Source organism: Melanostigma gelatinosum (assembly GCF_949748355.1).
Source record: "Melanostigma gelatinosum genome assembly, chromosome: 13".
NCBI classification, from domain to species: Eukaryota; Metazoa; Chordata; class Actinopteri; order Perciformes; family Zoarcidae; genus Melanostigma; species Melanostigma gelatinosum.
Window position 1 is genome coordinate 24465219 of NC_136646.1, and position 25661 is coordinate 24490879.

At 48.7% G+C, this 25661-nt stretch overlaps 1 pseudogene across 1 annotated transcript in view; it reads left to right on the forward strand.

Annotated features, from left to right (window-relative positions):
- LOC306787240 (RNA binding protein fox-1 homolog 3-like) overlaps positions 1 to 25661 on the forward strand; it is a 234318-nt pseudogene that overhangs the window by 179768 nt on the left and 28889 nt on the right. The window contains exon 4 of the transcript XR_013773185.1: positions 22034 to 22410. The product of XR_013773185.1 is annotated as an RNA binding protein fox-1 homolog 3-like (transcript). The remainder of the gene's footprint in view (positions 1 to 22033; positions 22411 to 25661) is intronic.

Consider the following 25661-nt stretch of genomic DNA (forward strand, 5'->3'; position numbering starts at 1 on the left):
GTCCGGGCCTGTTTTTATTTCTCCATCTTTGCCAGCAGAATTGTTGCTCCATCAGTTGTTGCCGCTTTTTCGGGGGGGCGGGGGGGGAAGCTGCGGATGGTGGTAACCCAGGCAGGGCAATTAGAAGGTAGACGGAGGGGTAACACATCCACTCTCCCCCCCCCCTTGCTCCTCATCACGGCGCTGGGTGGTAGAGCTCCCGATCGATGGCTGGACCTGGAGGTGGAGTGGGGTCGCTGATTACGGAGGGATCGGTTCGAGAAGCCACAGCCACTTCTCCTGTTCGTTTCCCTCTGTCGTTCCCACTTCACGATCTCCACCGCAAACCCCCTTGCCCCCCCATTTGAAAGCAGTGTGTGTGTGTGTGTGTGTGTGTGTGCGCGTGTGTGTGCGCGTGCGCTACCTTTACCCTGACATCAGTGTGACATGGCACTTAATGGACTCTGCCATGTGAAACAAGCACCCTCAGTTAATTACCTTGCCAAGGCCCTGGCCTTTCTGGAGCAGTTCATTCCCACTTGGGCAGCGACTGCTCCAGAGTGTGTGTGTGTGTGTGTGTGTGTGTGTGTGTGTGTGTGTGTGTGTGTGTGTGTGTGCGTGTGTGTGCGTGTGTGTGTGTGTGCACAGCTTCCCATTGTTACTCTAATCCTCTGAAGTTGAATCAGATTCGGGCTCTTCCCTCTGAAAACAAGTGTTTCGTTGTCGGCTTTTTGCACGAATGCAGCAGGCTGCGGCGGGAGGCGAGGCGCTGACAAAGCGCCACAGATACAGTGAAGCTGGAGGCTATTCTGGGGAGTGAGGGCTGCAGCGGTGCACTTCCTGAATAAGCTCGCCTCCCTGGCTTCATTCATGTGTCGATTAGCATTGATGTTCCTGTCTGTGAAAGCTCACATTTGAATGGAAGCCGACAAGCACTTTGTCAACAGTTGCACAAAATGTCCTCTTTTCCAATCCGTGCGAACGTGAACTGTGGAATCCGTCCTGCGTGCACGTTTGTTTTACTACAAACATTTCACTTCTTTTTCTTTAACCTACCTGCACATGTTTGTTGCTTTGCAGGTTGCTCGTGCTCACAATGCAAACACATCTGTCTGAGATGCAACGCTCGCGGGTCGATTGCCCGATCGCCTCGGCTCTCAAAACAGCTGGCGTGGAATAAAATATTGAACAGCATTCTCTGAATCAACTCAACTCCGCACCGTATGTCCGGAGAAGTAAAGCAATTCACCATCTGCATGTGGCGGTGCAGCCGCTGCACGTGTTGTATGTGAACACATGAAAGCCACGTTTGATGCATTCATGCAGCTTGTCAACAGGAACACAGACAGCTTTGAAGGATTACCAGCAGAGCAGCTCCACCACTTTCATTACTAATCATCTGCTGCATCCGCAGGTGTGTAATAAGCTGAACGTGTAAGAACACGAATAGAATCATCTCCAGTGAGAATTAACTCCTTCCTCTTCGGAGGTCTTCCTCACTCACCGTTGTTAAAGTTAAGACGATGGCCGTCTCTGTCTCAATGATGATATCCAGTGATAATGAACATTCTTAAATGAGACCTTTTGCTCAATAAAATACTAAAAAATTACAAATCCTTCACAATAAGAGATCATCTTTAAATAACCGAGAGCCCAATTTATACATTGAACAACAACATGTTTGAACATTTCAACAACGGGGATGTGAGTGAGGACCCTTAGACTTCAAATAAAAACATTTAGTCAGTGCTGACAAACTGCAGAGCACCGTCAGACCTTGCAGTCCCACAGTTTGTCACCGGGACGTTTCACACTGGGCCTCAGAGTGATGTCCCCGTCCCCCCCGTCCCCCACGTCCTGGGCTCACATGCTTTAGTGAGGCTGCCCTGTCTTTATTGTTTATCTCTGAATTACAGGTCGGGCCTCTAAATACGGTTTACACGCTGCTGTCATCCGCTCGCAGAGAGCTTCCGAGCAGTGGCGATCTCCGGCTGAAACACAAAGAACAGAAAGTATCGATCGCGTGGACGGAAAGTTCAACTCTCGAGAACGAAGTGCGGATGCGATTTTGAAGTTCTTTGGAACTAAGCTCAGGCACTTTGATCAGGGAATCTGAGGAGGCAACAATTGTGACATGCTTGTCTTCACTGTAGATGAAAGGAGAGTAGAGGTAGTCCCCCCCCCCCACTGTCTGTCTCCATCTTGTACTTTACAGTAAACAGCCTCTGACGGAGCCTCCGTCTCTCTTTGAAAAGCAGGTTTAGCAGAATTCAATCAAACTTGAGTTTTGGAAAACAGGGAAAGAAAGCATCTTTTAAGTCGCTCATTGTTCTTCGCTGCTCAGCGGAGATTAAGTTTCATCGATGCAGGCAGCGGCTTTCGTGTTTCATGTGACGGAGTCTCTTTGAATATATGTGCCTTCACTTCATCACTCGTGAACTCCACAGTGGAGTCACAGCATGTGCCGGCCCCCCGAAACGTGAGCGCACCGCCCTCGTTCTCCCGGGGTTCTTCTGTTCTCCACGGCTGATTTATACAGCATGGACTGCCAAAAGGCCTGGCTTCACCTTTGTCATTACCATAGTACGGAATCACACACACACACACACACACACACACACACACACACACCGCATCGACTCTCTTTCGAACTTCCAGGCCGGTGGCGGGAGTGTTTGGCTTCATTAATGATGCAGGAGACACTGCCTCTTCTCTTGCGGAGACAGACGGGGGGAGAGGAGTCAGGTCCCTGAACTGAACAGCCCCGTGGGTTAGCCTCTAACAATGCCCCCTCCCCCTGCATGCCAGCCTGCAGACTCAGTCCGACTCGCCGTCCACCTCGTCCCGTCCGTCTCCGACCGCAGCCAGGTTGAAACCGAGCCGGTCCCAGAGCGGCGGAGGCAGGTGAGGGGGGAGGGGGGGGAGGAAAGGGAAGGAGGTGGAGTGACACATAGTGGTTAAGGATGCTGACCGGAGCCTCAACCGCACTTTACCGACCAGAGAGATAAGCGCCATCCTGCTGGATCGGCGCTCCAGGAAGGGAAGTAGTTTCTTTGAGCTCTTCTGTCTGCACCGCCTCTCTTTTCTCTTTTCTTTTCACGCATCATAGCTCCTTTTCTGCAGGATGAACTTGTGTAGTCCCCCCCCCCCCCCCCACCCCCCCCCCAATGCAGCTTGTCCACCTGCTTGTCTCAAGGTGCAGACACACATTTGCAGGAAGCTTAATCCAAGGAAAAAAGCTGCCATTTTTGATTAAAGCACAAAAGGTGCCCTCTGGCCGTCTTTTATCACAGCAGCTGAATGTACCAATGTTGTTGCCCTGATTAGATGCTGCTCTGCTGAGGATGTCATATTTGTTATATCTCATGTAACCATATGTAACACCTGTGAGGCTCTCTGGCTGCTGCGACTACCTGAACTCCATCCATGTTCTTTAAAAAAAAAAAAAGATAATGCGGACGTTTGTTTTTGTTTCAACTTCCAGGAATCTGATCTGCAGTTCCAGCTGAACTCGCAGGTCTTTTAAATCGCTCTAATATTGCGCAATTAAAGGACCACGGTTTGTGAAAATGTAAGCAGAGACCAATTTAAAACATCTGAAACCGCCGTGAGGCTGCTTTGTGGTGGATGTAAGGAAAGAGGTGCGGCGCGATCCCGCCCACATCGGCGTAATTATTTGGCTGAAAAACAAAAACCCACTTTCAGTCCAGTTCTGTTGCGCTCAGCACAAACTCTGCAGTGGTTTGTAAGACACACGGCGACGTGATGGAGAGGCGCACTAACCGAAGGAGACGGTGTCTTGCCATGCAAACTATCCCTCTTTCTCTTCATCTCTTCCCCACCCACTCCAAGCAAAGTGGCATTTCCATTTTAAGATTGCCTCCCGAGCCCCTTTGTGAATCGGATCGAATTACGCTGAAAAGCGCCAATTGATTCTTTCTGAGCACAATAGTTTTCATCATTTAAGCCAATCCCAGTAGGTTTCCCTCGTCTTGAAGTACCTATTGAATCCGGTCCAAGGAGCCATTGTGGCCATTTCATTGTTTTAAAATGGGTGAATGGGTTCTGGGATCAAGGAACACGGGGCTCCGAGGGGCCGTGTCAGGGGATGTAGATGTGATGGGGTCAAGAGTTGAGCCGCTGCATGCTTGAGGTCTTGAGTATGTATTTCACCGCTTTAACACGCCGATGGTCTTGTCACAGAGTACCTAGCACCCAAGGGCCCTTTTTAATGGAGGCATCGAGGACTGGATCCCAGCTCATTACGAGGACGAGGACGGTGCAGCAGAAACGTGCAGGTTCAGGCTCAACGCGAGGCTTCTTTTGCACTTATGCACAGCACATTTTAGATGGAGGAGAATGAAAGAGAAGGGAGGTTATCCTGGAGGTGTTTGATAGATGAGCACCCAGCCACCATGCAGCTCTTTGCAGCCACCCACGCCCAGGCCACCCCACCCCACCCCACCCCACCCCACCCCACCCACCAGCTTCTGACCTGCACCGCCATGTGGCCCTCGTGCTCATAATCTCGGTGCCACCCGAAACCCAACGGTGATGAAAAGGCAGAGCTGGGTGAGGAGTTCACATCTGCGCCCGGGCTTTAATCAACTTACTGCAGAGACATGCAGGAATGTAAAACAGAGGATGAGAGGCCAAGCCCGTATCTGACACTAAAACAACAGCCCCACCCCCCCTCTAGCTGCCTTATCACCGACTAAGTGAGGATGGGGGGAAGGAAAGGGGGGACCGTGGCTTTCCCAGCCCCAACCTGCAGCTACTGACATCTGCAGCCAAGTTTACCGGCGCTGGGAGGGATGAGGGGCAGAAAGCCTCTGGACCAGACTCTGGCTTTGTCACTGTGCACTTTGACGAGCTACCTGCGCTGACGGACAAAGAGAACAGGGGCACTCTGGGTGGTGCACAAAGGGTTGGAGCTGGATGTGTCCGCGGGAGTTGCTGCAAGTGATGTTGATCCAGCAGTGATCCAGCAGTGGATGGGATCCATGTGCGCTGTCGCACTGGCTCTGGTGTTGTGTATGAGACACTCCTGGTAGGATGCCTAATGTCGAATGATGTGGAAGCCAGGATTTGTTTTATTTATTTTACTTTAACTTTTCCCCTCCTCCCCTCGTCAGCAGTGCACTCGGAGACAGAAGAAGGGATCCTACGTGCTCTTTAAGGCTTCGCTTTAAAACCATTCATGAGACGGGGACTGAGGAGGCCCCTTATTTTGTGCTGCATTCAAATGTGTGAAATGCGGATCATTGGGAAAATGTCACTGACAGTCATAGTCTCCTTTTCTTTTTCAAAACGGCAACTTCCTGCGGCTGCAACCGAGGAAACCATTAACCGTGAGAAAAAGAACAGTGTGTGAGTGTGTGTGTGTGTGTGTGTGTGCTTATGTGGGATGTTTTATTAAAGGTGTCTGTCTATTGTGTTTTAAAATGGACCTTGCTTGACCTCCACCGTGCGACCTAGCACTGTTGAAATATTTACCATCCGCAAAAATTGTCACTTTGCCCGACGTCCCCCGATCAGTCATCTGGCCTGTGTGACCCCCGATTACTTCCACCCCCTGCCTCCCTGTCAGGCCTACATGATCAGGCCCTCGTGGCTGCTTTTGTCCTTTCCACCCCCCCACACACACCCGTAATGTAGTATTTCATGCTTTCTCGCCCAATCTGCTTGATCAGCAGTATTGCCTGTGTCCCTGGGCACTTCCCCTGGTTCACCCCGTCCATTTCCTCCCTCCATTGGTTTGACATCCACGTTGTCGAGCAGAGAAGTCGCTTTTTTTCCGCCGATGCGGATTCAGCGGAAGTTTAGATCACGATGCTCTTATTGACTTTCTTTCGCCGCCCGTCGTTGAAGCTTGTCCCCGGAATAATTGGGAATAAAGAGAAATGTCAGCGTGACCAAGAAAACGATATTACACTCCATCCTCCTGTTCTAATCTTACCAAAGTCACTCCTGGTGTCTCTCCTCGGCTCTTCTCGGTTCGCGGATGGAACGTAACTCCTTCAATGTTGACGGCTACTTAACTGACACAGAGTAATTATAAAATAGCGTTATTCTACGCAAAAGGGCAAAAATGACGAATTAAAGTTTGACTGAAAGAGTCAAGAGTAGAAGTTAATATGTAACACGAGGTTCCTGCGTGAGATCAGATGTAATCCTTCTGCTCTTTCCCTCCAACGTTGGATAAACAAGGACAATCTGCGAGCTCTCTTTATTTATATCCCTAAGACCAAACCCAAACCGTGACTGTATATTTTCCCTTTGAAGATCCCTTCCACGGATTAAGGTGCACCTAATTGACTCAATTTCCCCGACCGGTCCACGTTCGGAAAGTAAAGTGTGGGCTGCGAGGATTGTTCTGGCATTAAGTCGTCATGGAAAGGGGGCAGCGTATTTACTGCCGTGGCCCCGCGTTTATCCGGCCCGATGCCTCTAATGCAGGTATTAATCTCCACAATGCGTTCCCCCTCCAATATGGGTCGTGTCATCTCTGGTTAGCGGAGTCTCCTGATGAAATTGTCCAAAACTCCACCGATCAATCAGCCTTGCCGAGGGATTGATTTTCTTTCATCTTTCTCGTCTTCTCTTTCTCTTCCCGCCCCTCTCCATCCCGAGGCCTCTGGTGTTTTCTTAATGTAAGACGAATGTCGCGCAGAGGGTAAAAGAATGGCTTTCTTTAACCCACACCTACAAAACATCTGTGTTTTTTTATTTATATATATATATATATATATATATACACACACACACATAGCTTTATTTCTCTCCCGCTTCCAATCGTCCCTTCAGACGTTGGTAAAGGAAGCTCCTCTCTCATGGAGATGCTCTCCGTCTACGTTCGCGCTCACCGGTGAAAAACATTTGGGTAACGAAGTCCTTTCTGCTCTTTCTCCGGCTAAAATATGCACATTAAGGCTGTCAGGTCTGCCCCCAGTGTCCCTCCTCGGCTCGGGACCGGCACAGCTAGACAGATCAACAAACCCCCCCCCCCATCCCCCACCACCATTTATATGCCCCCCCCCATCCCCCACCACCACCATTTATATGGGCCCCCCCCCATCCCCCACCACCACCACCATTTATATGCCCCCCCCCATCCCCCACCACCACCATTTATATGGGCCCCCCCCCATCCCCCACCACCACCACCATTTATATGCCCCCCCCCATCCCCCACCACCACCATTTATATGGGCCCCCCCCCATCCCCCACCACCACCACCATTTATATGGGCCTCACGACTTTCCCCATAATGAAATATTCACAGGTCACTGGTTCCCTGAGAAATGATGGGGGTCAGTCAATTGCTTTTCAGCGAGTAGTTTCCTCCCCTTCAGACGGCGCTGCTCGTGGTGTTGACAGTCATTAGCGCAGGAGGAAAGGCTGGATCGAAGCGCCGCCGTGACACTTGTCAGACAGTGGCGGTCTTTAGCTCCTCTGCCTCGCTTTCATTTCCCGCCACCTTTTCTTCTTCTATTTTATCTCGGGGGGGGGGTTTTAAGCATTTTTCTTTTGTGCACCCCCGCTGCTTGTCAGCTGGATAAATCATGCACCTTTCTTTCCTTTCATATTTCACATGTCTCCCGGCCTCTATTTCCCCTTTTCTTTGCCTTCCCGGTTAACTCCACACAGAGAATTTCCTTCATGCCACTGTGCATTAAATATTAGCTGCCTACCGCACTTCTAAATGTTCCATTTTTTTGCGCAATGATTCACTTTGAAACAAGGCCATCAAAAGCCAATCAAAAGAGACACTTCAGATTTGGTGATTGGTGATTAGACCTCTGGAAATCCCCGGGAAAGTTTAGCCAAGGCTCTTTTTTTCTTTATGACTCGGCCTGACCTTTAAAGATATTACCGTTTGACATGATGAATGGTGCACAGAGGAGACAGAGACTTTTGCTATTAACCAGCGGCAGTGGAGGGAGATCACCCCCCCCCCCACCACCACCACCTCCCTGTCCTTAAAGGGGGAAACAGAGAAAGAGAGTCACGTCAAGCGGTGACACAGTGTTAAAAATGATGTGGGGGGGGGCAGGCTTTTGAGTGGGGGTCTTCACCGTGTAATAGGCGCCGCAGATGGTCAGCCTGACCCCGAGGAAAACTCCAATTAGCGAACAGTAATGGCTGGGCGCGGTGCCTGGTGTCCACGGGCAGCACAGCGCTGACCCTTAGGCCCCGCGGTCGCTCTATCTGCTGCGGCGTGATGGAAAGCTGCAGAGCGGCCGTGGCAATCTGTTTCCATCGCGTCAGCTGCCACGTTGCCGCAGCGCCGCATTCAGAGCCTCGGCGCACAACAGGACACACACGCACGCCGGTGTACTCGCACCGATACATGCAGCCGATGTTTGGCCTTTAAAAACCAGCGGGTGTCAAACCGGGCCGGGTTGTCAGGTGCGATTGGAGCCGAGCTTAACAAGGGCCCGGATTATTGACTGCTGGGTTTTTGGTCCAATTTGGTGGTTGTTGTTGGTTGTTAGTAAAGTATCCCAAGAACTATGAAATTTGGTGAAAGTTGGGCGAGTGAATACTTTTTTTCTTGTCTCCTGTGCAGCTTCGGTGAAGTGTTGTGTGATTGGACGGAAAGCTCGTGTTTCATGGTGAATTAAAGTGAATTAATGGACACTTGGCAGGAGGGCCCTTCTCTGCAGGCTGTGACTGGCAGTATACAAACAGCATTGCAACGTGTTTGCATTGCCATCTGGTGATGTGACAGTGAGAATACGCTACGCTAAAAACCCCGAAACTCAGGTTTATTTGTTTTTATTCGTCTATTTTTCATTTTGGGTCAGTTTAGACACACACACACACACACACACACATATGACTGCAAAGCAAACATGTAGATAACAGTTTCTATGATTCTTCACTGATGTCATCTCTTCAATAACATTTGATAACCGCCTCTCACACCACGTGTTACAGACCGACACGTGCACATGAAGGCAAACACCAAGTCACCGTGCACAACCTTTGGTTACGTGTCCGTCATCAGGACAGTCAGACTCAGCAGCAGTGAGAGAGCATCTGGCTCTCTTCCTTTTCCTTCTCACTTTCTTTTTTTTGTATGATCAAATATTTTGCATTATCTTTCATGCTGCTACAGAATTCACACGAGCTGTTTTTGTGTCTTTGACGGCGTTATTTCCTTTCTCAACCGGCTTATTTTCTGATTTGCAGCGTCCTCAACATCCTTCATTCGGCGTCTGAATCAAACAGAAAGAATGTCTTTGCAACAAAGTCCTCACTCTCCGTCCTCAGCTGAAGTAATTTCCCTCTGAATAAAAAACACGAGAACTTTATTTATATATTTGTTTGGTTGCTTGTTTATTCGTTCATTACTTTTTCTTTTCTCTCCTTTTAATTCAACGAGTGTTTGCTGAGTGTGCAAGCCTCCGTCTCAGGCGTCGCCCCGCAGTGCTCTCGCACAGCATGTAACTCCCAGCCTCGCTTTTCTGCTGATGGCGACCGAGCAGCTCCGTTCGGGGATAAGTGCTTTGCTGAAGGGCACGTAGGTTGGAGATGGTAACTTAGAGGGAAGTTAATTTACCTGCCAACGCTTCACGCTTGCAGCCAGTGTGAGGAATTATGTTGCAGAAGAAATTCCAGGTCTCTGCTCCCTCTGATAACAAAAGTATCCCTCTCAGTGAATATAGATTTTAAGTACCATGCAGGTAATGACATGTATTTGAATGAGGTGCATCATGAGGCAAATAGCAATTCAAAATGTGTATCCGTCATAACAATGTTTTTTCTAGATTTCAATGAAAGGATTCGTGTTATTCTGTATTTCCTTTATTGTCCACAGAGCTAGCGATGTGTTAGCTCACAGTACGTCCCTTCCGTGTCCCTGGCACTGAGCCCAGAAGACATTCACCTTTAACAAGGATTACAAATACGTAGTTTCACTGCTGAAAAAGGTTGAGCTGTTTCCTTTAACAGCTGGCTGCTGTACTTTCCTCCAAATGTTACTCCAACAGGAGGGACGGGTGCGTGTGTCGGGGACTATTTTCAGTGGCGGATGAATCCACATGTGCTGTAGTGAGTGTGAGCAGGACGGTGTGTGTGGGATTGAGTCAAACTAAACTGCAGTGTGTTCATGCTGACATAGCAACACGTCCGAGGCTGCGGCTCACGATTGTTTTCACTTTAATCTCGTTATTTTCCAGATTAGTTGTTGGGTCTTCAAAATGTCAGAAAATTGTCCAAGATGACGTCATCAAATGTCTCGTTTTGTCCACAACTCAAAGATATTCAGCTCCGTGTTGCAGCCTGCTCCTCCCTCTGCGTTTAGTCTCGTGCACACTGCCGGCGGAGAGAAGCTGCCCGACGGTGCACATCCAAATCTCACCGTCCTCAGAACGGCCGTGCAGTTTGTTCAGAAGAGCAAGAAGAGCAAGAAGAGCAGCTGGGAGCTCCGTTATCAGAAGGTTTGACTTAAAAACAAGTGCTGATTCATGAGGAAAGATGGCTCTCTGCGTCTGCCTCCCCACTCCGGCTCCTTTTTCTTCTTTCTCCGTCCTCCTCTCCTCCGGGGGGGAGATGTTTATAAAGAGCAGACATTTCAGTGCAGAAAAGCCAAATATACAGCCTCCATCAGAGAGCATGAGCTCTTTCAAAGACTTTGGTTTGATCTTCTTTAGAGTTTGATAAACACGGCCAGAATGTGAGCAGTCACATACAGCAGATGTGTGTGTGTGCTGATTATTTTACCTGCTGTGTATCACGATTACAGCTTGTGTCAAACGTGTAAACATTGGGCGCCATCAATCCTCCGCTCGGCACAAGTGGACAGAGCTGTTGTGTTAAAAGCCCATTTGCCCCGACGCAGCAAAGATGGCCTCCCGCGGTGGGCGGAGCCTCGGGTATCGATCGGCTCATTGATTGATCGGGTGGTCCCCGGGTGAGTTATCGATTCATCTCGGTTTTCCAAATGAGCTCCGAGTGCTTTCCCGCCCAGAGGAAAGCAAACCGCGCTCTCACAGGAGCGCGCCTGATGAGAATCCAGCGACTGACTTCGAGCCGCCGTTTGAATCTGGTCTTTGAATCTGGTGCGTGTGGGCGCGCGAGCCGGTTGAAAATGAAAAGTGTTGCGCTGTGTTGCGCTGTGAGATTTAGAGAAAGATTCACTCAGGCAGAACACTTTACCCCATCACTGTACAAAGTCAATCTCCTCCCCCCGGGGTCTGGAGAAGAGTTCCGGGGCGTCCTCAGGTAGTTAAAAGTGCATCGACTGCGGACGCGCTGGTGGATGTGTAGATTAATGCGGTGGAAAGCCATCCCTCAAAGTGCTGCGAATAATTAGAGTCAGGCTTCCAACAGAATGGGCATGTCACTGCAGGAAATTGTATTTTTATTTACTGTGTCGGGTCTCCCTTGGCCTCCCTGGCGCTCTGTCTCTGCCTCTCTCCATTTGTATGGCGGCGGAGCTCCGGTGTTCAGCAGCCGGCTGCTTCTTAAAGGTGCTGTCAGCGCTCCGTGATGCATCTCTCGGATTTGTATCGCCGCGTGTTTCCACGTGCGGGCGCACACCATTTGTATTCGGCGCGGCGCGTCTGTACTCAGGGAAAGGGGATCCGAGTTGTGTGTGTGTGTGTGTGTGTGTGTGTGTGTGTGTGTGTGTGTGTGTGTGTGCGCACGCGCAGCGTTAGTGTGTGTTTTCCCTTCATAGCGCAGTGGTGGAAACCTAACTTTACACAACAACTGGACTCAGGTACAGTAAGATACTAGTATCCTTCGGTATCTTGTTGTCGTTTTTAATAAAATAATCTCACAAATAATTCACTAATTTACTGTCAACTACTGTTCCGGGAATTCAACGGACCGAGGAGAAGTGCTTCCAACTGTGTTTGTAATTAATTGAGATGTTCTTTCACTTTGTTTCATTGCTGGAGGACTAAACACATGAGAATGAATCCCTCAGTTCTCCGTTCATGACCCTCGACTGTATCGCGATGTTCAACAATTCATTCATTCAAATGCATAAAAAAAGGGAATAATAACTCAGGAGACATTCGGTAATATAATGTTCAACGCACTATACAATAAACACTGATGTCAGACAGAACCTTAGATATTAGACACAAACGTATCGTCAGCATATAAAATATGCTGCGTTATTAACCTGTAATACCTCAATAACACCATTACAACAACAGAACACTCACTGGTTCACAAGTAAGTACTGATACTGCTGATACTGCTGGTATTACCTATATGATACTAGTATTGTGTTACATTGTAGTATTGCCTTCATAGCGGTGTGTGTGTGTGTGTGTGTGTGTGTGTGTGTGTGTGTGTGTGTGTGTGTGTGTGTGTGTGTGTGTGTGTGTGTGTGTGGCTGCATGTTGAGGCATTTCCCGTCTCAGTGCAGTGGCTGCTGGTGGACAGCGAGGTGGGCCATTGATAAATTGATCACAGTGAAATTGGGGAGTAGTGAGACATGCTGTAAATCCCTCCCCCATCGCTACGCATCCCACACACACACACACACACACACACACACACACACACAAGCGCGCGCACACACACACACGCACACACACACACACGGCTCTGGCATCAATTATTGTGGATTGCGGGGTTGACAGAGTGTAAACCAGGTGCCAGCCCTCAATCCAATTAAAGAGATTTAATTGGAGAAAATAAATGGAGTGTGTCCACAAAGTGCTGGCCTGCCTACATTTAGTAGATTTCTTCTTTCTTTTTTCTCCCCACCTTTTTGAAGAGTAAGGTTTTGTTTATGAAAGAACGATTGGATCTAATAAAGGCTGTTGCTTTACCCAGACTGCCTTGCTCCACAGGTCAGTAATGCAAACAATCCAATTCCTCCCGTCTGAGCGCCGTAGAAATGGGATTCTGATCTGAACTGGGCCCAGCAGGTGTTGCTGTGACGCGGCGTCATGTTAGCATTGTGTTTGGCCCGGTGCGGGCGTCAACTTCCGACAAATCGACCTTTTTAAAGCCGACGTCATAAAGAAAGACATCCCAACGCATGTTGGAGAAGCAAGTGTTGTTCTGCAACATTTAAAGATTGAATTAAAAGGGATCAGGGATCTGGATCAGGGATCTGGATCAGGGATCTGGCGAGAGCAGCCGAGGTGTTCAAGCAGCCGTTCGGCAGTGTCAGCCGGCAGACGGGCGACTGCGTGTGCGTACGTTGGCCACTCGTTAGAGGAATCGGTGGAGGCGCCGTGGCGCCGGGGGGGCTTTAACTGGGGGAGAAACCCTTCAGAGTGTTGCTTTCATCTCCCTGAACGACACAGATTTCAACCAGCAGCCGTGGGACTGGAGACCGTTTCCTTACGGAACGAGAAGTCCCTGCAGCTGCCTGCTGTGAGCAGCTCTGTTTCCCCGGGTTGCCCCCTGCCTCTTCATCCTCTCTCTTCTCACCACACTCACCTTTCTTCTTCTTCTTCTTCTTCTTTCGTTCTCTCAAACATCACGGGAACAAATCAGAAGACAAGCGATTGTACAAGTTTTCTCAAGCTCTCAAGAATTACCGGCATTTCATCTCGGATAATCACAGTTAATAACCCTTCTCATTAAGGAGACGAGAATCACGGGTCATTAATATTGTTAATATCTTCTCCCTCTCCTTCTCTTCTATCGCTCTTATCCCCCCCCCCTCTGCGTGCCAGAGGGAGTGGAAATAAAAGGATGACTGAAAAAGAGCTTAGCGCGACAGTGATTAACCGATGGACTGTGATGAATCAAAGTTATCTCTCAAATCTTAATAAGTGGAATTAGCCCCTGATTAGATGAGCTCTGGCTGCAGCGGGGGGGTAGTCGGCATTTTCACTTCAAAGAATCCTGCACATGTAAACCTGTTCCTCATTCAACTGCGGAGCAAAGACAGGAAAAAAGAAGAAGAGGCAACCAGGCCGATGGAATGCATCACAGAGGGGGTCATGAGAGCAGGAGAAAGGCAGAGATGACATAAACAACAATCTCATACCTGTTCTCACAGAATGTGGTCCTTTTCTCCAGCGTTTATCTCTCTCCTTTCAGTTTCCCTCGCTTCCTGACACGCTCGGGGTCCGGTGGGAGGCGGCAGCGTCTCCGTGACAGGGTCATAATGAGAGTGGCACTCTCCTTCATTTGCATATGTTTGCCATTGTCACAGCGGTCAAGGAATGTCATGTTGAGATCCCTGCATGCTTAAGTAATGGCATTTTGTCCCCACGAGGAGCTCGTGGCCCCCGCTCATCAGCATCCCAGCATGCTGTGGGAAAGAAAAGAGACTGAATTAACATGACAATCAGCTGATTCTAAAACAAATGTTGCCATTTTTTTTTCGCCGCTGCAGAATTTCAAAAGACTGATCTGCAGTCAGAGGAGCGGCTCGCCGGCATTGACGACGCTGCGGAATTGATTTGGGGATTTATGTACCAGAATGACAGAACAGATCAGTTCTCATCTGATTCTCGCTCTCTATCCGGGTGATCAATAGCAATCTCCAAGCGAGAGACGTTCACGTCGGAGGATGTTTTAATAGAATGCGTGCCGGTGCTACTTTGTTCGGACACCTTCAGAAGAGCGGAGCAGGAGAAGGTTCCTCGGTGTGTTCATGACGGGGTCAGAGCGGCACGCCGTCTCTTCTGGCTAGTAAATGAGTCTAAACACCAAACTGGGATGCGTCCCGCAAGTAAATCCCAATCCTGACACCCAGTCTGGAGTAATTAGTCCCAGATGTAAATATCTGTTGTGCAACAAAAGAGGCAACAGCACTGAAACAGACAATTATCTCCTCTTATGGCGCTGGCAACATGCTCTGAGTCTAACCATGTGTAACTGATGGCTTTGTCACGGGGCCTCCAGGCTTATTTGGATGTGTTGTTGCTTCTTTATTCATTTATTTATTTATCGGCCTGTTTTGTTTTTTATTTTTTACCGTGCCGAGCCTGAGCCCGGACGGCGCTGAGACAGACAGGTTCATTACATGTCACCGGAGTTCAAAGTGATCCTCCGTCTACTCTGTTTATTAAGTGGCGCTCCGGCGTCTCTGGGGTATGCAAACACTGCAGCCCCCCCCCCCCCCGACCCCACGCCTGTACGCGTGCAACCGCCGCAAACGTAATGAAGAAAATCAGCAAGGGATTGAGGAAAACGAACTCTCTCTTTCTAATACCTCCATCCGAGGCCGCGGAGCACATAAGTGCGGCCCAATAACGAGGAAAAATCACGTTAAGAGGGGATGAAACATATGTGACGTGTGAAAACGATTAAGCCTCTCGGGGAAGAAGAAGAAGAAGAAGAAGAAGAAGACGAAGAAGAAGACGAAGAAGAAGAAGAAAAGCAGCGCGGCGGGAAACCTAAATTGACTCGGAGGCGAAGACACCCGAGTGTTTATTTCCACGAATTGATTTCTTTTTTTTCACAAATGAGGTGGAAAAATGGAAAGACGGGAGTTTTTTGAGAGGGGGGGGGGGAAATATGAGACAAAACAATAACTCTCTCCTCGGCCTGTTTGAAATCATAAACCGACTGTATAGTGGGAGGAAGACGCGGCTCTGCTGAGGTGGGGGTGTTGTGAATCTGCATCAAATTGGGCCGCTTCTCCACATCCCCCCCCCCCCCCCTCTCTCCAGACATGCTGCTGTAATTGGTTGACTGCGGTGGGAGAATATCTGCTGCACAGAATATGTGCGTCATCATGAGAAGCTCAGCTGAAGGTGTTTAGTTGTGGTCCTGGTTGTTGTTGTTTACCTGGCCTGAGCTTCCGGCTCACCTTGGACTCACTGTGTGCCGTGTGGTTGTCATTAACACGCAGCAGCCTCTGGTGAGTGTTAACAGAGAGACTCGGAGTACAATCAGTGTGGCTCGCCCTAATTAAAACCGACCCGACCAGACAGCCTTTATTTACGCGCCTTCAAGAACAAAATGAATGCCAGTTGCCCGCTGGAAAATCATCTCAGGCGTCTTTCTTCCCGCCTGCCCGTCTGCGCGCAATTAACTGGAGCATCAGCAGCAGAGCCGGCGCCTACGAGGGGCTTTCATGCAGCTGGGTGGGAAGAAAGAATGAAACCCACTCCAGTGTTTCCTTTGCGTTGCATCAACTGATTGCCGCGCGTTGGCCTGCGCTCGGCCGCGTCGCACTCCTCCCCATGAAGCTGCCTCGGCTCGCAAAGTGACTGTCGAGAGGTCATTAAAACACCAAACGCGCGTTGTTGTTCTGGAGAGGCAGAGCGATGGCTGCCGAGCTTAAGATTCACTTAGAAACACGCTGTGTCTTCTGTAACCTGACAAAGCAAAAGGAGCTCGTGTGCATTCTATCCGTGAAGGGGACGGGACGGCCACGCCTCCTGCTGAGTCAACATTTAACTGTTCGTGCTGTTTGGATTATGCAAAGACACTCGCAGAGCTCTTCATAAATCAGTTTGAAGAGCTGAGCGTATAGAACCAGGAGGAGAGACTGTTAGCGTGGTGCAGTAGGGAAGGTGATCCGAGCCGGAGCCATAAAGCTGCCCCGCTCCATCACGGCGGCGAGCGGCGAGATTGATCAGCGCCGCTCCCATTTGAGTGATTTCCCTCCGGATTCAATGCAACGCAATTAGTCACCGGCTGTATTTCGCCTTCGCGTTGCTCTCTGACCCTCTGAGTCAGTGCAGCACTCTGCCGATATGAGTTCCTCTTAACAGCTCCCGTATTTGTGCACGCCGTCGTCTCCTCCCGGCCTCCCAGCGGCGCCGCTAAAGAGGATCACGGATGGCTGGCGAGCGGCCAAGACGTACCCGCTGAGACGAAATGTACAGCGTCGACCATGTACGCTGGGGGGGGGGGGGGGCACCGGTGGAAGGCTCTATGGGAATGCTGCATGCTGGGAGTTTCTCTCAGCGGTGGGCAGTGCTCTGACCTCTTTGGCTCCTGGTGCTGACTGTACAAACAAAACAACAAAAAGCAGACTGCTCTCCAGAAGTGATCTCCGTAAGTAAAGGGTGTCCAATCCCATTTTACAGCAGCAGAGTGCTTAAGATTAGAGGTAGTGTGTGTTTTTTGTTGTGCTCTTCAGTAATCGGAGTAGAAAGGGTGAAAGGAGAGATGGAGGGAAAGGAAAGGGAGATCGATAAAGCGCCGCTCTCTCTGGGTCGCCTTTATTCTCCGTCATCGTCGTGTCCGTGGAGATGAGGTTCAGCGCGTCGCGGTCGCACTGGGACGACCGCGACGCGCTTGATTTGCACGGACTTTGTTTGATTTTCTTCTCCCGGCTCACATCCAGTCGAACAACTCGTTTGTCACACACATCAGAGGAAGAGGAAGATCACACGAGAGCCAGCGCTACTTTGTGTTTCACTAATGAGGCCTGTGCTCTCCTTGCTGCGGCGCTGAAGTGGTTTTCTTTCTCCGGCGCACTGAGCTCCGGGCTTTTATCCGGCTCGTGTGTCACTGGGCTCAGTCTCAGTCCTTTGCATGAAGAGTCCAGTACTGTACTGCTGGTGAGGAAAACAAAAAGCCGAAAGCAACTTACAACTTGCTCATCAGAAATATATCATCGGAATCAAGCACCCCCAACAAAAAAGGAGATTTTTAGATTCATGAGCTGATCAATGCAACAGTCCAAGTCTACGTTGTTTACATTGTGCATCGAGTTCAAGTCTGATCACATCTGGGATATGATCAGACAACAGAAGGAAGGGAGGAGAACGCAGCGATCCACACCGATAGAAGAGACGTCTGCACACTCGGATCTCTGTTTCACTTCATTTGAGCCTTCGGTCCGACAGATCTAAGCGAGCGGACACATTCCATTTGGATAGAAAGCGGCGCGTTGCAGGACGACACGGCAAACAGCTTGCGGCCAAAGTTGTGACGGGTTCCACCTCGCGCTGCCCGAGGCCTCTGCATGGACACCTCTGCTCCCAATGAGGAGTCGTGTGTTTCCGAGGGCCTCGGGTGCCACAGTATGCCGGATTAAATCAGAATAAACCAGCGAGCGTAATGAGATCTCTCTGAAAACAGGTTTTCGATGTCTATATCATGTTTTACCTTTTCATGAACTCGGTTTTTACAAACACATATTAGAGTCTTGACACTAGAAGACATAACTGGAGCTTTGATCCACCTGAATGAGTCGAGAGCAGCACCTCCGTGCAGCCCGCTGAGCTTCCCGTCTCTGCCGGACTGCTGAGCTGGATCTGGTGGTAGTCACACCAGGAGGTGCAGGTTTGTTCTCTCGTCGACCCCCCCCCCCCATTCTCCTCTCAAAATGGGCGCTTAGAAATTGAAAATTGCCAACACAGAGAGAGCTTCCCTGAATTAGGGTGCCCCGGAATGCAAGTGTGTTATATAATGCCATGACTGGAGGGAGAGGAAACGTAGAGCACAGGGGTAGAGATTAAAAAAAAAGTTTCTGCATAAAAAGAGAAGGGGGGGGGGAGCATGAAAGGGGGAGTGGGGGGGATTGAGGGAGAGACAGAGGGGGTTGGAAGACAGTGTAATGAAACAGAGGGGGGATTAGGTCAGGCAGGAGCGAGGGTCCACTCCCCCGGCAGCAGCAGCCTTAATTGGCGGAGCACGATTTAGGCCGAGGTTTGTTTGCCAACACGTCAGCGTAGAATCATTTCCACTACATTTACAGCATAGCGTTGCTCTCTCTCTCTCTCTCTCTCTCTCTCTCTCTCTCTCTCTCTCTCTCTCGCTCTCTCTCTCTCTCTCTCTCTCTCTGTCTCGCTCTCTCTCTCTCTCTCTCGCTCTCTCTCTCTCTCTCTCTCTCTCTGTCTCTCGCTCTCTCTCTCTCTCTCTCTCTCTCATTAAAAACCGCAGCCTCCTGCTGCCCAGATAGAAGCTTTCTGAGCAAGTCTGCAGAAAGAGGCCAAACATCACGGCAGCAAGGAACGAAACGAGAATATAACACATTTATCTCCTCTCACCATCCCCAGCCAGCTTGTAAAGGAAGAGACAGAAACTTCTCTATCTGTTTACTGTTATTGTTTTTCTCCAATCATAAACCCTCACTTCTGGCTGCAATCGTGCGCCTTCTCCTCGCTCTCTCTTATGGACAGAGTTATGCATTGAGCTCGCATGATCTGTATCTTTAGATTTGATTGAGGGAATTTTGCAGGAGGTGTTATTGGATTTCGGTGTTATTGTCTCACCTTTTTCCCCCTCTGTGTTTTTAATGTTGGGATGGATTCCCGCTCCGGCAGCACTGATCTCGCTGTTCTGCTCATTAGTCTGGATTGGCAGAGCCCGTAGTTAGGGCTGGGCGATATGGCCTAAAAAAAAAATCTCCGATTTTTTTACAAAAAATCCGATTCACGATTTAAATCGATTTTTTCCCCCAAAATTTTTTGCAGATGACAGAAGCTGTTGAAAACTATTTTTTATTTTATTTTGTGATGATTTTCCCAAGTAGGTTGATAAAAATAAAGTGCAAACAAAACCTGAACATTGTAGAAAGGTGCCTGTAGTATACAAAAAGTATTTGGTCACTCTTTTGTTTCCCTGAATCATTTAAATATAAAATTAAATTAAACATAACATTAAATGGCATTAAATAGTAGCCTTCCATTGTAAACAACTGTGCAAATGTAACTTTTTACAGTAAGCTTTTCTAACTGAATACACTGATACAAACACAGCATGAAATAAAATGTATGTGACCCTTTAACATTCACATTTTCAAAAGTGCAACATCTGATCTAACATCAACATAACATATTTTGCACAGTAAATAAGTGCATGTAAACAAAATCAAGTGCATTCACAACATAACCAACAGTATTAAACAGTAGTGCATGTTTTTTCTAAATATTTTTTGCCAGGAAGACAAGCCTGTCTACTACCTCTGGCTTCAGGCATGCACGGTGGCATGTAACAATGCCCCCCCACACACTGAAAAGCCTCTCAGAGGGGGCACTTGTAGCTGGCACAGAGAGGTATTTCTTTGCTAAAGTACTTAGCCTTGGAAAGTTAAGTTGGTGACGCTTCTACCAGTCAAGTGGATCGGTGTCTGGGTCAACCTGCTGGACCACAGGTCAGTTGTTGCGGAGTAGAATGACATCCCCTCCAGCTCCGCAGAAATCCTTTGGCGTGTACTATTGTACAGCCGAGGCAAGGCAACGTCAGAAAAATGTTTACGGCTTGGTAGCACGTACCTGGGGTCCAAAGCTTTGAGAAGGTGAATAAACCCCGGCTTTTCCACGGTGTATATGGGCACCATATCTTTTGCGATATACATCGCGACTGCATCCGTGATGGCTTTCCACCGGGCACTCTTCTTCTCATGCGGAGTACAGTTGGTGAATGTCTCCAAAATGCTGGGTTGTTGTTGTGAGGTGGCGGCGGCGGCGGCGGCGGCGCTTGTGCTCCCGCGGTCCTGCTCCCTCCTCAGGGCAACAACACTTCTCCCACTCGGCGGCATGCCTCTGTTTGAGGTGCTGCATTAAATTTGTTGTGCTGCTTGATTTTGTAGCAATAGCTTTTAGACAGACCTTACATCGTGGTGCTGTTTGTTCTGTGTCAGATGACACGAACCCGAACCATTTCCAGACTACCGAAGACACATTCTTCCCTCTCTTATGAACGAGAGCTTCACTGCTGGCCGCCATTGTTTTCGTTTGTAAACAATGCGCGCGCACTCTACTACGGGAGCCCAACGGGGGGGAGGGGTGGGGGCGATTTTCTCGATTTTCAATAAAACACATCGCCTTAAAGCACACATTCGAATTAATCGATTAAATCGATTTATCGCCCAGCCCTACCCGTAGTGCTTCGCAACAATACGACACGCACTTCTGTAGTCCGGCTATTACCGGGTTTAACAATGTGCACCCGCCAGAAAAGTCCATTATTTCTGCAGCTCATCATCTCAAGCATCCACACGAGACAAAGGGTCTGTGGAACCGCTCCGTTGCAAGAGGACCGTCTATCACTTAAGTCCGGAGCGGAGACTAAGCAACACATGCGGTGCAGATACCGCATACTGCGACTTCTGCAAGCACATGGAAGTTTGAGAGTTGGGCTCAGTTTCAAACTCTTTCAGGGGCGTTTTCATGAGCCGTAGTTCGTTTGGTTCATTCTCTGTTTCGTCTGGTTCGGTTTCACAATGAACAAATTAAAGAAGAAGGAAACAAAACATCTATTTTTGCTGAGGGAGCGGGTAAAACGGGGCAAATGTTTTTTATTTATTTTGTCTTGAGAGCTGCAATCTCTACGCAGGGGATCGGCTGTCAACGTTTCTTTCACTTTGACTCGGAGTTGGACTTTTTGCAGAAGTGCAACTCAGTCCTTTCCCTCTCCAGTGTTTTTGGTTTACTTCCTGCAATGGGGATCGCATTATGCTCACGGAGTTGGCATGGAATGGCTGTTTTGGTCCGGACCAGAGTACGAAAACAGACGAAACGACGGCTTGTGAAAGCGCCCTTCAGATACCAACTGAATGTGTCTCCAAAGAGTTTTAAAACTGAAAGTATCGATTCTTCTCGCATTCTTGTTTTTCTCTTCTGGGAAACTTCACGATTTTGCTAGTTTCAGATATTTAATGTTTGCCAAGATTCCTGTACGGCAAAACTGCATTTGAGATTTCAACACGGTGCCAAAACACATCGGACGAGAATCCTGGTTTTGGCCCCGTTAGGAACGATTGCAAGCAGCACCATGAGTGGGAGGAGAGCTCCCACAGTGAGACGCAGGTTCATGTTTAAAGCAGGCCAGCGAGCAGCTGCTACTTTAACAGACCTGTCACTGGAATCAAAGGCCCTAATCAAAATTGTATCAATTAATTGATCTTTCCTCTTGCGCTTTGCCACGAGTGCAATTGAGATTCCCCCCTGACCCTTGCCCCTCCGACAGCGAGCCGTGCTCTACAACATGAACTGTGTTCATTAGCGTGATCAAGGGATTCTGTAATGTGAGCTGAGATGAGATGTGACGGCTGTTTCCCCAAACCTGACTCGGTTGGTTTGCGGGACGACGCTCCCCGGTTGCCTCTCCCGAATCGCACCGGTGAACTTCCATGCCGCTCGTACCCGTCAGACAACGTACTTTCATCTGTAGTGCTAACGCTTTGCTTCACGTTGTGCGTTTCTCTGGCAGGGTAACCAAGAGGCCACTAACCCCCCGGAAGCGATGGCCCAGCCGTACACCCCAGCCCAGTACCCGCCTCCCCCACAGAATGGCATCCCCGCGGAGTTCGCGGCACCGCACCCGCTCCCGACACAGGACTACACCGGGCAGAGCCGGGTCCCCGAGCACGCCATGACCCTCTACACGCCCACACAGACGCACAGCGAGCCGGGCGGCACTGACAACAGCACGCCCGCCATCACCGCCACCACGACCGCACCGGTCAGTGTCCTTCATCATCTGCAAACACTGTTCTCAACACGCTGTCAGCAAGTAAAATATCTTATTATCACTATTTTACCTTTTTATTTGATGTTCTCTTCCTAACGTTGATGTCTAGAGAAAGAGTGTCATGTATACATGTGTATTGATTTCAAAGTTAATTTATAATTGGTAAATTGTGATTCTTGACATTTTTACCATTAAAGCTGCAGTTGGTAACTTCAACAAAAATAACTTCCTGAAACGATAACTATAACCAAGAGCTGGGACTCGAGTCACATGTCTTGCACTCGAGTCACGATTTGATGACTTCTGGCTCGACTTGACACATTTTAAAAAGACTTGACTTGGACTTAAACGCCAACGACTCGTGACTTCACTGGGACTTAACTCGTGACTTCACTGGGATTTAACTCGTGACTTCACTGGGACTTAACTCGTGACTTCACTGGGATTTAACTCGTGACTTCACTGGGACTTAACTCGTGACTTCACTGGGACTTAACTCGTGACTTCACTGGGACTTAACTCGTGACTTCACTGGGATTTAACTCGTGACTTCACTGGGATTTAACTCGTGACTTCACTGGGACTTAACTCGTGACTTCACTGGGATTTAACTCGTGACTTCACTGGGATTTAACTCGTGACTTCACTGGGACTTAACTCGTGACTTCACTGGGATTTAACTCGTGACTTCACTGGGATTTAACTCGTGACTTCACTGGGATTTAACTCGTGACTTCACTGGGACTTAACTCGTGACTTCACTGGGACTTAACTCGTGACTTCACTGGGACTTAACTCGTGACTTCACTAGGATTTAACTCGTGACTTCACTGGGACTTAACTCGTGACTTCACTGGGACTTAACTCGTGACTTCACTGGGACTTAACTCGTGACTTCACTGGGACTTAACTCGTGACTTCACTAGGATTTAACTCGTGACTTCACTGGGACTTAACTCGTGACTTCACTGGGACTTAACTCGTGACTTCACTAGGATTTAACTCGTGACTTCACTGGGACTTAACTCGTGACTTCACTGGGACTTAACTCGTGACTTCACTGGGACTTAACTCGTGACTTCACTGGGATTTAACTCGTGACTTCACTGGGACTTGACCCTTTTGACTTGAAAACACTCGATACCTTCCCCCAGAGATTAAAAAGCATGTAATTTAAAAAGTGTGCCACAAAAATCTATTTCATGAATCAAGAGACATGAATTCAGTTTGCTTTTTCTTTCACAGCAAGTCGACATTTTTCAGTCAGACAGAAGTCGTTTCAACAGATAAATACAAATGTTAAAAACACATTCGTAATTTTTGTCAAATTTGATATATTGTTACGCTGATGTTAAAAATGGCATTACATTAGGTGAAGATCACATTATGACGTGTTTAAGAACCGGAACTCCAAGTTCAGGATTTGGGTCTCGACTTGGGACTCGACTTGGAACTCGACTTGGGTCTCGACTTGGGACTCGACTTGGGACTCGACTTGGAACTCGACTTGGGTCTCGACTTGGAACTCGACTTGGGACTCGACTTGGAACTCGACTTGGGTCTCGACTTGGGACTCGACTTGGGACTCGACTTGGAACTCGACTTGGGACTCGACTTGGAACTCGACTTGGGACTCGACTTGGGACTCGACTTGGGACTCGACTGGGAACTCGACTTGGGACTAGACTTGAAACTAGATTTGGGTCTCGACTGGGGACTCGACTTGGGACTCGACTTGGAACTCGACTTGGGACTAGACTTGAAACTAGATTTGGGTCTCGACTGGGAACTCGACTTGGGACTAGACTTGAAACTAGATTTGGGTCTCGACTGGGAACTCGACTGGGGACTCGACTTGGAACTCGACTTGGGACTCGACTTGGGTCTCGACTTGGGACTCGACTTGGAACTCGACTTGGGACTCGACTTGGGACTCAACTTGGGACTCGACTTGGGACTAGACTTGAAACTAGATTTGGGTCTCGACTGGGGACTCGACTTGGGACTCGACTTGGAACTCGACTTGGAACTCGACTTGGGACTCGACTTGGGACGCGACTTGGGACTCGACTTGGAACTCGACTTGGGACTCGACCTGGAACTCGACTTGGAACTCGACTTGGGACTCGACTTGGGACTCGACTTGGGACTCGACTTGAAACTAGATTTGGGACTCGACTTGGGACTCGACTTGGAACTCGACTTGGGACTCGACCTGGAACTCGACTTGGAACTCGACTTGGGACTCGACTTGGGACTCAACTTGGGACTCGACTTGGGACTCGACTTGGGACTAGACTTGAAACTAGATTTGGGTCTCGACTGGGCACTCGACTTGGGACTCAACTTGGAACTCGACTTGGGACTCGACTTGGGACTAGACTTGAAACTAGATTTGGGTCTCGACTTGGGTCTCGACTTGGGACTCGACTTGGAACTCGACTTGGGTCTCGACTTGGGTCTCGACTTGGGACTCGACTTGGGACTCGAGTGCAAATACTTAAGATATATTTGTGACTCGCAAAGGAGATAATCTGGTGCTTCGTCGTCCAGTCGTGCTCCTAATATTTCAGAAACATATTCTAGTTCTTGTTCAGCTGTGAAATGAGAACGTTTTCTGCAGCCGGTGGACTCGGACGTTTTCAACACGACGACCGGGTCAAGAAACGAGAGGTTGTTCTTCTCCGGAGCACTAAAAGGAGGCGTGCACCTGATTATCTTTCTCATGAACCACTGATGAGAGAAAGAGAATTCTTTTATAAAGTTACCAGTTGCAGCTTTAACACAAGAGACTGAAGTCAGCATGCTGGGTGGCTTCTGTCTCGCAGCAGTTTGATTGAGAAGCTAAATCTAATATTTTCCTGCTTCCTGTTTCCCCTCCCCGACTTCTGTTTCTCCGAGGAATGTTGTTGTTTGTTTGTTTTTACTTTTATCCCCCTCACACTTTCCATCGTCTGCCATTGCCCAAAGCCTGAAAGCTCCAGCGCCATTTGTGCTAACGACCACTTCCTGTCTCGTGCCATAAAGCAACTTCTCTCAGAAACATGGGAGATTTACAAATTTGCCCCCGAATCGAACTCACAGTTGCACACAGACGATAAATTAAAATGTAGTGAATTAATAACAATGACACCTTTAATTATGCATTGCATGAATCATAATTATACATGATCTTAATCAAGGTGTGTTGAAGAGACTTCATTTGCAAATATAATCCTGTGTGATTGTGGGATAAATTTGATTGTTGTGTGATGGACTCCATCCAGATTTCTTAAATATTTGATTGTATTTTTTATTATTGTAGTTGAAAATGTGATTGTTCTTTGCATCACCTTCACAAAAAAACTGAATAAAAGTGAAGGTGGAG